This window comes from Protopterus annectens, chromosome 5.part1, assembly GCF_019279795.1.
Source record: "Protopterus annectens isolate FY-2018-M chromosome 5.part1, PAN1.0, whole genome shotgun sequence".
NCBI classification, from domain to species: Eukaryota; Metazoa; Chordata; order Ceratodontiformes; family Protopteridae; genus Protopterus; species Protopterus annectens.
This window is the reverse complement of record NC_056736.1, coordinates 485480030-485497796: the sequence shown is the minus strand read 5'-3', so window position 1 is coordinate 485497796 and position 17767 is coordinate 485480030.

The following is a 17767-nucleotide window of genomic DNA, read 5'->3' as shown; positions in this document are numbered from 1 at the left end:
ATATTTTTGACAATAGATTGGTGTATATATTAAATGATTACTTGCAGATTTATAATAATACTACAGATTTAAACTATATAAACATAAATCAGAGTTTTGTTTTTTATTATTATTATTATTATTATTGTTTTTGTTGTTGTTACATTGGTGCATATTTCACATAAAAGGACTCTTTATATTTAAAATATTTTAAATCAGATTTTACTCATCTCTGATACTGTAATGAAAAATGGATGAAATTGAAACAAATCGTTCATTATATTACTTTAATTGTTTAGCAGGAGCAGCATTTTTTTAGCAAATAATAGTATATGTTAATATGACCTAGGATAGGCTGATTCATGGTCAAAGTGTCCGATTATGCTAAATAAGATGCAAGAGATGGTGTAAGTTATTAAATCATATGATATCAGTATTAATAAAGAAAGAAGCATCTAATTCATATCAATATATATTATCGTACATATCTTTTGTACTGAAATTGCACTGGAACTGCTTAAATTAAATCAATTATCCTAACACTAATATTAGTATCATGAAAAAGACCATATCCTCATTATTTTGAGAGAAGTACACTTGCAAGTTCATTCATTGTACATACCTTTCTCATCAGAAATTAAGAAAGATAGCTAACAAAGAGAATGAATGTTGATGGATATGCCATATGGCATTTGTAGGTTTAATGAAAATATATATATTCTATAATTTCCATGTTTTCACAGAGATACACTATGGCACTGACAATGTATTGGCAACATATAGTCTATACTTGTCATTTTCTGACAGCTTTCTGAAAATTCAAACATCTGCTTAGGCACTTTGGTCAAAATTCTGTGTTGTTTCACAAAGGTCAATACATTCTTTTTTGGCTTATTTTAGGTATTACAAGGAAACCTATAACCAGAAATTAAGAGAAAAAAGGAGCTCACTTCCTTTTTCTTGACTTTTTTATTTGCAAGCCTCGTTGTTTATAAATATGAAATTGAAACTAACAAAATATGAACAAACACAAAACCATAAATCACAATCTTGAATATCAAAGCTAACAAATGGCATGTGTGTGTGTGTTTATATCTATCTATATATATTTATACATATACGTGTGTGTGTGTGTGTGTGTGTGTGTGTGTGTGTGTGTGTGTGTGTGAGTGTGTGTGCATGTGTGTGTGTCGCTGCTTCATATTCCTGAAATCCCACAAGCACAAAAATGAAAATCCTGAGAAGGCAAACATGAACCATGAAATACCGAACCCCATAAGTTTACCTAGAGCAAGTAAACACATGCCCAATACAACACACCACACTATTTAAAATGCACCTATGTGGGCTCTACACTCCCCACACTCCCGAACTATATATACCAACTCTGGGATCGCACTACAGAGAAGAAAGGGTATAAGTCCCTACATTGGTTAAGTGTCTACTTGCCCTAGGTAAACTTATGTGGTTCGGTATTTCCTGGTTCGTGATTGTTGTCTCAGGATTTTCACCTCCATGCTGGTGAGATTTCGAGAATATGAAGCAGACCAACAGATATATATATATATATATATATATATATATATGTATAAATATATATATATATATATATATATATATATATTTATATATATATATATATATATATATATATATATATATATGTGTGTGTATATTTAATATTGGTTTGATACTCAAGAAAGCATGTTGGTCACTTTTCAGCTGCAATGAAAGCACCATGACAATTCAACAACAACCATCAGAGAATTCTCTACAGGTTGCATGAGTTTGCATTTCAAGATAAACTTGATCCTCAGTCATAAGATGTCAAATGACAAAATGCTGTTGACAACTTTCTCTATTGATTTCTCTAGTGATTGCAGGTGTGCTTTCACCTTTCTTCATGTTTGTGTGACAATTGTGTTGGTATATCTAATTCCATGTCATGTGTGCAGCTTGCCTTTATATCAGTGGTAAAAGGTGGCTTACACCCACGCAAAAAAAAAAACATGCTTAAAATTTTGGTTTTCACTGTTTTGTTCTTTGCGGTGTTTATGTTTGCTTATATGGTTCCTTCACATCTTGTTGCTCAAGGTTTCATGCAAAAACCCAAAGGAGAATGAAGCATTCATACTATTGCAATCACTACTGACACTGAGTAGCAGTATATGCATTGTGCTGCTTGTATATTACAGTTTCTAGCATATTCATCTTCAATTAATTTTCATTGCATTGTAGACATTCTTTGCAATTGCACAGCATTATTACATTCAACAGAATTGTTGCACAGAACCTACTGCATACACAGTGAACAGAAAGAGTTTAAGCATGAGCTTAGTCTGCCATCTCCATATCTATTTCTATTGCATGATTAAACAGAATTATTCCAGAATCATCTCAGGTGCTCCATTTCAAGATCCTTTCTCTTATGTACTTCCAGAACTTCAAATGTCTTCTGAACACATTAGCTTGTTTCAACTCCTTTACTTGCTTAATAGTTAAGAGACTAACTGAAATACAAACATCAGCGTGCATTGGTTCCATTAAGAATCTGAAACAACACCTTAGTTCATACTAGGATCATTCTGTTTATGAGCATATCAGTTATGTCAAAGAGATGTCAAAGCAGTCTTGTGTTGTAAAATTCAAATGTGTAACTTTCTTTTACAATTATGTCATGATGCCTTCTGATATTATGAGATATGCCAACACATTATTGAAATAAAATTGAAACCCACAGGTACCTTATTGTCATTTTCCAAATTTTCCAGATGAGAGTAATTCTGTGACAGCACTTACCTATAAGAGAAAGAAAGATAATGAATGATAACTGTTAAAAAAGAAAATAAATATTATTTCTCATAATATCTGTAGTGTGTGAGACTCACAATACTCGAATATATTGTTTTCTATAGCAGACATCTTTATGAATTATAATGCAAATTTGTCTGAATTTCAACAGAACTGAAAACTATTCTGGGACAATGGATGAATCAGCAACAAATTTATGCCTGAAAAGATCAAGAGGATATTATCAAAAATGTAGAAAGTTCCATTGAGTTAAGATAAGGTTCAGGCTGTGCACTTTTACAGTGTAACTGATGTTGCCCAGTTCACCAAACTATGAGAATATTCTGAGTAGTCCTGCTTGAATATATTGCATTCATGTGTGGAGATTTGTTATCTAATTACATAATTTGGAAATGAAATAATTACTTACCAAAAATTATTCAAGCAAGCAGTCTTGACATTATGCTGAACTATGGGAAGGCATAATTACTAGCAATTTCCATATCAAATTGAACAGTCTATGTTACAGAAACCAAATCTTTTACAAGTAAAACATGCACTTGATTTATGTTCAGCTCAAATAAACATGTCAGTGTCTGTTGTTTCACATAATTGTAATAATCTAGTTTTTTTTTTGTTTTTTTTTTTTTTGCTGCAGCTGTGACCTATTTACATTATCTGATCTTTCAGTTATGACATCATGTTTTTTTTAATTTAATCTTCTGTGCCTCCTCACAGGCATTAGATCCCATAACTATTAAGAGAAATTTCTGTTAGACCCTTACAGCTGGAGATGCGAAATTGTCTCTGTGAATTCATTATTAAGTAGAGAAAACATTCAGTTTCACTGCCCAGATAAGGACATAGAAACCCACACTTATTATTTTTGCTAATAATTTGAGTACCAGAAATCAGACAAGGTCATTACTTAATGCAACATTTCACATAAATAAATAAATACATATGAACATAGGTATCTTGACAATTTTGGTGGCAAAGGTAATGATGTCTGTTTGTAAATTTGGGTAGCCTGGTACAGTCTAAGTGGCTTCTGTGTTGCACAATATACATTTAGCAGCTGTTATATGGAAAAAAATGCAACTTTTTTCCTGTCTTAAATATTTCCCATTCATCTTATCAAAATCAAACTTTACCCTGGTATATGAACTGGTCCCATGACTCTTTCTAGCCATGACCGAGGCATTAAGAAAACCATAAAACAAAACAGACATGAATACCATTAGACAATAGCACATTGGTGAACAATTGCAGCTAACATAAATGAAAAAATACGCATAGGGGACATGGCTAAGATGATAACAGGCTAGCAGCACATTTTCTTCGCTCTCCTATCTTGTAATATTTCTGACAGGAATGTTCAACTATTCAAAATTATTGGACTTACATTTTATGTACTTCTTCATCCAGAAATAAATGTTTGAGTTTATATCCAGTTATTTCAACAGTTTTCTGTCAAATTCCTGTCATTTACAAGCTAAATGAAGACTCTGACTGTACATCAGTATGAGCTTATTAAGAACAATTCTCAAGATTTGTCTTTCAAGAAAGAGTTAAATTCCTTAGTCTCAAGTATACATGATTTATCGATAAAAATAGACAAAATGGACAACAAATTGGATACATTTAAATGTAAAAATCAGATGGATCAACTCAAAGAGATTGTTTTACATCAGAAAACCCAGATTTCTAACATCGAAGAATCACTAAATGATATAGAGTGAAGAATGACTGAAGAAGAACAACAGGTAGAATTTCTTTTAAAACAAAACACTTCCCTGTTACAAAAGCTTGATGATCTTGAAAATAGATCACAAAGAAACAATCTTCATATTTATGGCTTCCTTGAGAAATTCGGTGACAACATGGTGAATTTCCTCACTACCTGGATTCCTGAAATTTTGGAATTGCCAGAAGCACAATCATTTGGGATCAAAAGAACCACAGGTCCTTAGCATCACCATTACCTTCCACCATAACTAACTCTAAACCAAGATCAGTAATAGTGAATATTTTCTCTTCCCATGACAAAGAATTTGTTTTAAGATCTGCATGGTCAAACTCACTGGTCAGATATAAAGACCAAACAATAAGATTTGACTATGACTATTCCTATACAGTTACTGCCAGAAGAAAAGAGTTCATTCCAGTGATAAAATAAATAAAAAAGAAACAAGTTAAAATACAACTGTTATTTACAGCCAGACTTATGGAATCAAAATATTGATCAACTAGATTCAGCTATTTCATCCTTAATATCCAATAACATTTTAGAACAATCAGAATGGATGGCTTGGAGCTCCAGTTCAATGAAGAGGCAGGCTGGGAGGAATGAATGGAAAGTTCTTGAAGCTAAGAAGAAGAAACTAAAAGACAAATAAAACCTTTTAACCATGTTTCTAATACCCATGTTATGCCTAAACGTGTATGAATCTTTCTGTTTTAATTTCTAGTAAGAAAGAAAAGTAGTGTACAGAATCAAATAAGAATAGTTCACCTATAAGAATATACATATACACAACATATACAACGTCAAATTGTAATATTATAATTTTTTTGTCTTTACTCTTCTATGTCTCTCTGTGTCTATATATACTCTGTATATAGTATCTATAACTTCATATTACATCATTATTACAATATGCTATCGGTTTTCCTCCTTTGGCCTTGCCTTTCTCTCCTTGATTTTATTTGCATTAGTTTATTAATTATATGGGGAATAGCAATCCTAATAGTAATTAATATTTATTAGCTCTTCTCTTAGTCTTTCTCCTCTTTTTAAGTTTTTTTAAATAGAAATCTAATGGCATTTGTGCTTATCTTTGAAATAGTAACAAATAGAATGAGTGGATGTCATTTGTAAGTATAATATTAGATTTGTGCGTTGCTGTGCACTACTCTTGCATATCTGCGTGTACTTATTGATAGGAGTCTGAGGAGGCTTTGTCTATTTAATTGTATTGTTTATTTCACAAGTGTCTCTGAAATCTATTTGATTTTTGTTGTGTTGGTGTGTGGGGGTAAAGTGGTGATTCCTGTATATAGCAACTCTTGTCATTAAAACAAACAATTTATAAGCTATTGTTAGATATATGCATTTATTGTAAGCACTTTTGATAAGTAAAAATATGGGAATTATATTTTTAGCAAAATGATAATGATATAAATGTACAAACATACATTCCGATTTGAAATCAGTAAGCCAAGATGTTGTTGTTGTTGTCTTACGGCTTTTCCCGGTTAGGAGTTGCCTCAGCGGAACTCCGGTACGCTAATGATTGGCAGTAGATTTTCACGAACGCCGAGCTGCCAGCTCAATGTTCAACCTTCAACAAAGGCACACCCATTTACGCATGTCTTTCGAATACCCACCCAAGTGCAGTGAGGACATGCAGACAGAAGGCACACCTCACACTCCAGCCGAGAATCGAACGGGAGAACCTCTTGCTGTGAGTCAACAACGCTACCACTGCACCACCGCGGAAGTAATCAGTAATCCAAGATGTGGTGTTCAAAAGGAGAGGAAATCAAAGTTCAGATGTGGTTACATAATTTTTTCTTACTTTTTTTTTTGTTTGCTTGTGGCGTCTTAACAAAATCACCCAAACATATTTTCTTGAAAAATATCAATTTAAACTGTTTAATGAACCATTTATTTTTCTCCCTGTTTTTTTTAAAACTTTTATTTTACATATTTTAAGAACTAAAAATGAAAACTTACACTATTCCTGTCTTCCCACTGAGATCATGAGCAGGGATGAAGCAGTTTGGCTCATTCCTTTTGATTTATTTGCTTAGCAGTCCCATTTTACTTTCTTGGTTTACTTTCATGAACATACGAGGCAACCTAAAGAATCAGAGTGGCTATCCAATGACGTAACTGATAGGGTTAAAGGTTAAATGAGAATTCTTTCTGTAATTTGCTTCTTAACTGAATGGCTTATTTGATTGCTTCACATATTTGTTTGATAAATCTTAGGTCAATTATCATATGCTTAACAGTGAAACTAAAGGTAAATATGAGATAAAAATATTATATGTTTAAGGTGGTTCTATGTTCCCTGAGGTAAAACAATCATGACGCTGGAATATGTGCGCATATATATATATATATATATATATATATATATATATATATATATATATATATATATATATATACATATGGGTCTACTTTGATTCACTGAAATCTCATTTCACTGAATTTCAATTCACCCTCAAAAAATCGCTGACAGCTCAAATCACTGGAAACTCATTTCACTGAATCACATTTCAGTGAATATAATTTCTGTTGGGCAAATAAAATGTATATGCCTTTTTCCCCACTTTAATGCGATCCTAGAGTTAGTATATATAGTTGGTGGAGTCTGGGGGGTACAGTCCCCCCCCCACATTGAGGGTGTGGTGGGCATAGCCTCCATCCTACTTGGCTTTTATATTTATGAACATCATTTCACTGAAAGCTAACAATATAAAACCAAAAGTAGGTGGGGGACTACACCCCCCACACACCCCCAAACTATATATACTAACTCCAGGATCACACAACAGTGGGGAAAAGGGCATATATGTTTTATTTGCCCAACAGTACTTACAATTAGTGAAATGTGATTCAGTGAAATGAGTTTTCAGTGAATCAACGTAGACCCATTTGGTTACCTATTATAATCTCGAAAGCTGACAATGTTGAATCTGACATTGTCAACATGAGAATACCGAAGGTGCAGAACGTTGAACGGGTAAAAGTAAATCTCCGTAAGGGGATATTCCTGTTTTCTTCAATGTATTGCAGTCTCGGAGTTGGTATATTTAAGTAGTGGAGGGTGTGGGGGGTGCAGGGGGGATTGGCCCCCTACCTACACCCTTTAGATTTTCTTTTTTTTTAATTTATTTTTTGTCAACATTCAAAATTTTAATGGTGAGATCATTAAAGGTCAGCCTTTAGTGATTTGAACCATTAAACTTTCAATGTTCTAATATAGACCCGACCCATATATATATATATATATATATATATATATATATATATATATATATATATATATATATATATATATATATATATTAGTACCAGAAATGTTGGAATTTTGGATTTTCAACTTTGGGATTCATTGTTTTTTTTCTGTTGGATATAGATTACTGAATGCAAATGAAATATTATTTATTTTATTCTTTATTTATTTATTTATTTGCTTTTTTTGACCAGGAAAGTCCACCGGACTGAAATAAGCCCATTTTCAGTGGAGGGCCGGGAAGAAAAGCTCCATAACATAATTGAAGATAGTAGAGTTACTTAAACAAGAGTTTCAAAAAGTGCTAAACATTTTTGTAACTTATATACAATCAGAAGAAATACTTAGATCTTAGTACAATTATGTTGCTAGAAGTTATCAAATCAACATTGATTCATGCAAGATATCCAATGCATGAAGTGTGTAACATGGAAGACAGGTAAGCTATACATGTATACATTTATATATTACAGTTTCTGACACGCTATACAGACTGGCTTATATAGTATGCATAAACAAGTATACATAACTACACTGTTTTTCATATAACATTTTTAGGCAAAGCAAGATTTTGGAGGGTCTTTAAGGGTGACAATTAAGAGGGGAAAATATGAGTATAGAGCTAGAAGGGTCATTAATGAAATCAGTTTAATGAGGAACTGGAGATAGTACATGGGCAGAGCCATTTAGAGGAAAGATGTTGATATAAAGACTGTTTTGAATAAGGAGGTGATATTAATGTTTCTGAGAAGAGGTGGAAGAGTATTCCAGAGTTTGGCTTCAGTGAAAGAGTAGAGCTACTGACCTACAGAGAGTTTTGTTCTATTTACTTGAATAAGAGATTGATTTTCAGATCTGAGATCTCAACTACTTTAGTTGAGATTTAAACTAGTTCTCAGATTTAAAATACAATGTTGTAAAATAAAACACATACAGCCCAAACCTTAGAAATTAATAGAACTGAAACATAAAATCTCATTTCAGTTCTTTAAAGAAATGCTGCAGTTTCAGACTAGATTTGTTATCATGACTAGACAAATACATTTTCAGGATTGATGATTGATATCCTACACCATTACGAATGAATTAATTCTTGACTTCCTGTTCAGAGAAAGAATAATTCTGAGTACCTGCCTGCAACTGGAGATGAAACTTCACTGAAGCATCATGGGAATGGAAGGCAGGTAGGATAAGGTAGAAGATGGGTAAGATGGCTTTGTTCCCTTTTACATTAACTAGAGAACAACTGGCTCATCTTGAGTGCTGGTGAACAAATAATGTAAGACAGTGACAGACGAAGAGCATCATTTATTTTATCATAGATTATACTGTTACAAGAATGCCTTTTTACTTCAATGACTCCTCAAAACCACCTCTGATTTTCAGCACATAAAATGTCCCCAGTTTATGACCTCTGTGTTAAGGGATGCCCCATCATAAGGCTTATTTTATTCTAATAGTGATAAATGGCCCCCATTCAGATTCCACTGATCTGCCTCATTCCTGAATGTAAGTGCCACAAGGTTTAAACTCAAACCTTAAACCAGAAAAGACTGCACTGAAGAATGTCTTTCTGATGTTATTTCAATATAACAAGGCTCCACCTATCTGGAGTCTGAAGAGTTAATGTGAAAGAGCAAAGAAAATGACTGCATTTCTGCAACAAATCCTTCATCAAATGCTTTAGGCTTTCTGATAAAAACCTGAATGAAATAAAAGATGATTTAGGGGCTAGAATAACAATTAGAGTCATATCTGCTAATTCTAAGTCGGAGTATCAATGGCAAGAAGCTAATATTACCTTGGGACTGATCAGCTGATTTTTTCAAACAGCCCTGGTGGTTTTCTTCCTACTTTATATGCGGTTGAAATTCACTGAACAGTCACAGCCCTTAAGGCTAAACAACACACCTGATACACTTGTAATAGGTGACTCTATCGTCAGGCACACTGACGTCCCGCTCACCAGGCTGAACAAGGAGAAGGTCACGGTGTGCTGCCTGTCGGGCGCTAGGATCCGCCACATAACACAAGCACTCAGGTCACTCCACGGCAAGTACAAATATGACTCAGTCATTGTCCATGCTTGTGTGAATGACTTGAGACGTACCTCCCTGCACTACATGAAAAGAGACATAGAGGAGCTCTCTGAGCATGTAGCCCAGGCCGGTATGACCCTGACTTTGAGTAGCATCTTGCCCTCACCAAGAATGATGCCACAATATGAAGACAAGATGATCAATTTCAACAATTGGCTTAAGTGTTGGTGTCATTCAAAGGGGATCCAATGCCTGTCAGCCTGGGATGACATGCTCGACAAGCCACAATGCTTCTCTAGGGACGGCTTGCACCTGTCACCCCTGGGCTTTCAGATATTGGCAAAGGCTCTTGCTACCCCCATAGTGCCTTTTTTAGGCAAGGCTCAAAAGACAAACCCACCTCCATAGGTATCACAAGGGATAAGAAACTAAGAGTAATGCTACTCAACGCCAGAAGTCTAAACCTCAAGATGCATGCACTTGAAACTCTCCTTAGCATGGAGAACATCGATATCTGTGCAGTAACAGAAACCTGGTTCAAGGCTCCGAGAGCACCCCAGCACTACCAGGTTATACCTCATACCATGCTTTTGGACCCAAAACTTGGACCAAACCACAAAAGGAGGGGGAGTATCAATATTAGTCAAAGATACCCACACCTCCAGGTTGGTGGCACAGCTTGAAGCATCAGAGACTATCCATGTGCAACTAACTGTGGGTAAAACTGCCTTCCAGTTTATAGCCTGCTACAGACCACCCTCCCAAACACAGGAACCCCACTCGGCCTTCCTGAGAATACTGGAAAATATGAAGGTTTCTCCAAACACCATTATATTGGGCGACTTCAACTACCCAAACTTAGACTGGGAGCATTACTCTAGCTCCAACACCCTAGCCCAAAGGTTCCTAGAATTTATAAACTCAAATGCTATGGAACAACTTGTTACCACTCCCACAAGAGGGGAAAACATACTGGACCTGATCATCACCAACATGGGGACACTATGCTCCAGACCAGAAGTGTATCTCTCACTGGTAAGATCAGACCATAAACTAATCTCACTGGATATTCACATCCCGACCCCACCCCCTGCCCAGAAAACCACAGTGAAAAACTTCTCTAAAGCAAATTTCACATGCCTCAAAACCAAGGCGAAATCCTTCAAAGCCCCCGGGCCTGTTGGAAAATATGGCCCAGACCGCAGAATCCTTTATAAATGCATTCTATGAACACCTTCAGGAATGCATGGATCATGCAATCCCAAATAAAACCAAGACCCAATCCTCCAAAGGCAGGCGTCCTGTCTGGTGGACCCCAGCCATAAACAAACTATACAATAGAAGGAGGAAGCTACTACATGATAGAGCAAAATCCCAAAAAGGGAAGGCATCTCTGATCACTATTAGCAAAAAACTACGGGCACTCATAAAATTGTCTAAGGCCAGCTTCGAGAGAAAAATTGCACAGGACACTAAGGATAATCACAAGGCTTTCTTTAGTTATGTTAGGAACCTGGGTGGTAATTCCCAGATATGCTCAGAATTAGTCCAAAATGACAAAAAATACACCGAGCCCACAGACATTGCCAACATCCTAGCTGACAGGTTCAGTGCAAACTTCTCCCCCACCTCCCCACCAAAAGGGCAAATATCTATCCCAACAGAGTGCTGCCCCCCTGACATCTCAGATGCTCAGGTAAGAGCCGCCCTCACCAAAGCAAAAAACACTGCATCAATGGGACCAGACGGTGTCCCAGGCTGCGTCCTACATGAACTCCAAGAAGAGCTAAACCCAAACATAAAACTACTGTTCAATCTTAGCCTTACTACAGGATATGTACCCAAAGAGTGGCGTACAGCAACATTGGTCCCTCTCCACAAAGGTGGTGCCTCAATGGATCCTGGAAACTATCGCCCCATAAGCCTGACTAGCTTGGTCTGCAAAGCTATGGAAAGGATCATTATGGACCTCATAAATAAAGATATTGGGGACCTACAGACACTGGATCCTACCCAGTTTGGCTTTGTTAAGGGCAGATCCTGCCTCTTAAACCTGGTCAATTTCTTTGAAACAGTCACCAAGGCCATTGACGAGGGGAAGGTGGTCCACACAGCCTACCTGGACCTCGCAAAAGCCTTCGATACAATACCCCACTCGGGCATTATAGATAAGCTCACCAGCTTAAATATAAACCCCTATGTCACTAGATGGGTTGCAAACTGGCTCAAGGACAGAACCCACATGGTTAGAATTGCTGGAGCCATGTCAGACTCCAAACCAGTTACAAGTGGCGTCCCACAAGGCTCAGTCCTGGGACCTCTCTTGTTCGGTATATATTTCTCGGCGGTACAGGCCAACACAGAAGGACTGTGGCTGACCAAGTTCACAGATGACTGCAAACTGGGCACCATAATCAACTCTCCAGCTGACACAAACATCCTCCAAAAGGGCCTCATAGAAACAGACAACTGGTGCCAGAGCCATGGCCTCAAGCTAAATGCCAAAAAGTGTATAGTCATCCCCTTTGGCAAAAACAAAGTGCCCACAAATTACCACATAGGTGGTAATCCATTAAGTACAGAAGAAGTCATTAGGGACCTGGGGACCCAAGTTGATAGCAATCTCTCATTTGACAACCACGTGGCCAAAGTGGTTAGAAAAACATTTTATATAGCCCACCTAATCAAGAAGGGATTCACATCTAGATCAGGGGAGGTCATCGTGCCTCTTTACTCATCCCTCATCAGGCCCATAATTGAGTACAATGCCCTTTTGGGATGTAACTTACCAGACACCTGCAGCAACTGGAAAGACCCCAAAAGTACCTCACCAAGAGGATCAAAGGGCTCAAACAGATGCCATATGCTGCCCGGTTAAAGAAACTCCAGCTCTACTCAGTGGCATACCGCCTGCTCAGAGGCGATCTGTGCCTGACGTATAAAGCCATGTCTAACCCGGAATTAATGGACATGCTGCACCTCAGAAAATCCAAATCCCATCGAGCTACGCTCAAGAGACTTGAACCTCAGCACTGAAATAAATAGGACATGCTGGAGGGACATATTCATAACCCAGAGGCTCCCTTCACTCTGGAATAAAATCCCAGTCCAGGTTAGGCAGAGTCCCACATTGACTCTCTTCAAGAGGAATCTTGATGAGTGGATGGGAGATCGTAGGTTTACCCCGGCTATCACTTCTGTGTCACTGTTAGACAGAGTCACAGTATACTAACCTCAAAAAAAGGCATAGCAAAATTAATTTAAAATGGGTGGCAAAAGCCAAACACACTCTGGCTAGGCTTATAAATGCCTAGTATGAACCTATGAACCTATAAACTTCAGAGTCTGTTCTCTCAATTTCATGTATTCATATCTGGAGGTCATTAGGCATAATATAAAATTAATAAGATGGTCATATGTGATAAACCTGCTCTAAAATCATTTTAAGAAACCAAGAATTGGTGGAAGTAGAAACTATCCTGAACAGAAACATCTTTCATTTGGTACCTGCATAATTAATTTCCAGTGTTCTTGAAAATGAAAACAAAAGAGTTATAAAGTTATATGTAAAACAAGCAAATAACCTGTAGTAATAGGAAAAGAAAGAAGCATAGGAAACAAATCTTAGCAGTTGAAGAGATTCTTTGGAAGGCATTGATTTATCAGTTTGGTAATTCTGAACATCTTCTAAATCATTTTAAATGTAGTATATAAATGTGAATATTTTATAATTATGTTGCGACCTCTTGGAGGGAACATTAACATTAAATAATTTTATCAAAATAGCCAAATATGAAATAGAGGCTTAGAGCTACTGACTATATATATATATATATATATATATAAATATATATATATATATATATATATATATATATATATATATATATATATATATATATATATATACATATAGGGATCTAGGACATTTCACCGAATGCACATTTCACCGAAATTTAAATTAGTGTGCACTTTTCACCGTAAGCTCAATTCACCAAAAACACAATTCACCAAAACACATTTCACCGAAAGTGGTATATGGCCTTTTCCCCACTGAAGTGCAACCCTGGAGTTGGTATATATAGTAGGGGGGGGGGCATAGCCACACACATATTTTAAATGTGTTAAACTATATACATGCATACTTGCAATAGCAATATGGTACTCCTATGCAAACATGATATATACCCCCACAGACCCCCCTACTATATATACCAACTCCAGGGACACACTACAATTGGGACAATGCCATATACCACTTTTGGTGAAATGTGTTTCGGTGAATTGTGTTTTCGGTGAATTATGCTTTTGGTGATTTGTGTTCAGTGATATGAGTTTCAGTGAAATGTGCATTCGGTGAAATGTCCTAGATCCATATATATATATATATATATATATATATATATATATATATATATATATATATATATATATATATATATATATATATATGGGTCTACTTCATATTATTGAAAACTCATTATATTGAAACTCATTTCATTGAAACCTCATTTCACTGAAACTCAGCTGCTTGAGCACAATTAACTGAAAGCTCACTTCACTGAAAACTCATTTGACTGAAACTCATTTCGCTGAAATGTATATGCCCTGTTCCCCATTGTAGTGTGATCCTGGAGTTAGCATTTATATAGTAAGGGGGTAGTGGGGGCACAACCCTCCACTTTGGGGGTGTGGGACGCATAGTCCCCCCACCTATTTTAAACATTGCAAACCATAGACATGGATACTTACAAGTCAAATGAATAACTCTTTCCAGAAAACAATATATACCCAAACTGTGCCCTCCACATCCCATAGCTGCATAGGCAGCTGAGTAATATATATGTATATATATATATATATATATATATATATATATATATATATATATGCGCATGTCTGAAGTGTATTTGGTAACACCTTATAAATAGCATATAAATGGCATTTACTAAAGCTTTGAATGGTGTTTTGATGAGGGTAATAAATTAAAATCAACCTTGCTAGCATCTGTCTCACTGTTCTGATGCTTTTTTTAACAGAATTTATATTCCTATCAATTTGTTACATGGAATCCCAATTGTATTAAACAGTGCAACACAAAAAAATATGCTAATTTTAAGAGTCTACCTAGGGGAAAATATAACAGGTTTTTTAACTTAAGGTTATTTTATATTTGTATTACCAAGGTTTTTCTTCAAATCTGTCTAACTGAACTAGGTTTATGCAACAGTGAGATTTTTTGTCACTTTACTGAATGTAACTTCTATATAAGTCATCATAATTTGAGAATTGTTTGGAATTCTAATGTTCTCCAAAATGAATATTTATCCTTTTTCATAAGGATTTTTTTAAGTTTACATTTCATAAGCTCCTTATTGGTCTAGTAGATATTCATTATTGTTTAGTAGTCAAATATAAAGAATGTGAAGCTTTTCTATTATTTCTTTATAGGGGTAGTTAGAAATTTAGACAAGTTTTATATAGCATTCATTAAGAGTACAGTATATCTAATTACATTTATAATAATATCCATTTTATTTGTAATTTAATTTTGAAATTTTTATATATTTAAGTCATAGTTACATCTCTAACAAGAATATACATTACTTCTCTATTTTCCATATGGTTGTTGTTGTTGTCTTTCGGCTTTTCCCGGTTAGGGGTCGCCACAGTGGAACTCCGGTCCTATTGGAGTAGATTTTCACGAATGCCGAGCTGCCATCTCAACGTTCAACTTTCAATGAAGGCACGCCCATTTACGCATGTCTTTCCAACGCCCACCCAACCGCAGGGAGGACATGCAGACTCCACACAGAAGGCACTCCTTGCACTCCAGCTGAGAATCGAACGGGAGAACCTCTTGCTGTGAGACAACAATGATACCGCTGCACCGGTACAGAGTTAATATTCTGGATAGTGGAGCTGAGAACTAGTTTTGCATCTGAGTCAGAAGGAACACTTGGATGGTGACACTATTCAGGTATGGCATTGTATACCTCATTTTTGGCTTAGTTTGTTAATCTAGTTTGATATTAATGTTTCTTAATTTTAGTGTTTGTTTATGGGTGTCTAAGAATGTTATTTTTAATTTACTAGAAAGCTTTTATAATTGTTTTTTATTCTTCATAAAATTTACTCTTTCATACCTTAAATCAATTATAGATACTTATGAGTAAATACGCTACTAATCAGAATTTGTGTAATAAATATATCTCCATAAATGTTAATGGTTTAAATACCAATTATAAGAGGGGAACTCTCTTTAAATATCTCAAGTTATTTAATCCTCAAATTGTTTTTCTTCAGAAAACGCATTTAATATAGGGAGATATAGACAAGCTTAACTCAAATAACTTATACTGTCCTTTTAAGCTCACATCATAATCAGAAAAAAAGAGGTGGGTGTGTGGGAGAAGCCTAGATGGCAAACAGAGTGAAATTGGAGAGCTCCATAAGCTAGTATAAAAATATAGGAAAATGTTATTATTTTCAAGTTGAAAATGTCAACAATCTATAGATAAACTACTAAACTACATAAATATCAATTTTGGTGGAGATATACAAAAATTTTCCTGTCAAGTAACTTGGAGATATATTGAGTCACTGCATATAAACAACTCAAGAAATTCTCATCCAGATGCTGCTTTGAAAAAAGAACTGCAATTGATGACATCTACCTTACGGGAACTATCTTTGAAGATGGATGGCATTTAAAAATGACTTAGAAAACCTCAAATTCAATTCCCAAAAACAGACTGATATGCTTAAGGAACTAGTACAGCAACACCATAAAAAATAATAAATGTAGGGCCTTCTCTAAATGACATTGAAGGGAGTCTCAAAGAGGAAGAATTCCAAAAAGAATTTCTGCTTAAACAGAATACATGGCTGCTTATCAAAATAGATGACATAGAATACAGGGAAAGGAGAAACAACATAAAGATCTTTGGTCTGCCTGAAAACACTGAAGGAGAAGATATTATTTCATTTTTAACAACCTGGATTACTGAATTTTTAGACGTGAAAGTGGGACTTTCATTTGGAATTGAAAGGGCACATAGAACACTGAGGAAACCTGATTCTAACTCAACAAATACTTCACCTAGATCCATAGTTATAAAATGTCTTTCATTTCTGGACAAGGAACTAATATTAAAATCTGCTTGGAGAAAATCACCCTTAAAATACAATCAAAGCCTGATATGGTTTGACATTGATTATTATTCCAGAATACTAGAACAAAGGAAAAAAATCTGGCCAATAATAAAACTGTTGAAGCAAAACAACATTAAAGCACAGCTGGCCTTTCCAGCCAAGATAAAAGTACTTTTTGCCAATACTTTTTTGCCAATGAGATGAGAACATTTAATGACTTAGAAGAAGCTACTATATTCATCAAAAACAACAACAGAGGCTCCGGGATTCAAGAAGCTCGGCGCAAGGATGGTTTTAGCCTTGCACCGAGCGTCCTCACTACAGATGGAACAGCAGCACCATATGAATATGTATGAGGGTGCGCCGCCACACCCTGGACGTGCACAGGAAATGTGTGCGAGTGCAGGGGGCATGTACAAGTGCTCTACAGAGGCGTAAACATGCCCGACACTTGCAAAACCTACTATGCTTACTAGTAGTGCCTGCCTCTAATAGTAAGTCAGTAAGTCAGTGTTTGTGGATACCGAAATGTATGCTAAGCATACAAGAGTGTCCACGAACAGTGAAATTAAATCTAAGTAGTAAACACACAAGCATGTAGTAGAATGTAGAGCTCTGTCCCTAGAATTGTCACAATTAGATTCCCTGTCCCCGTGTCCCTATTATGCATTAGAACTGCAGCAATATCGAACATGTAAGCAAAGCGCAGCATGTCTGTGCATAGCTGCCATCCGCCAAGCGTAGCTTACACATCATATTCATTCAAATAGAGAA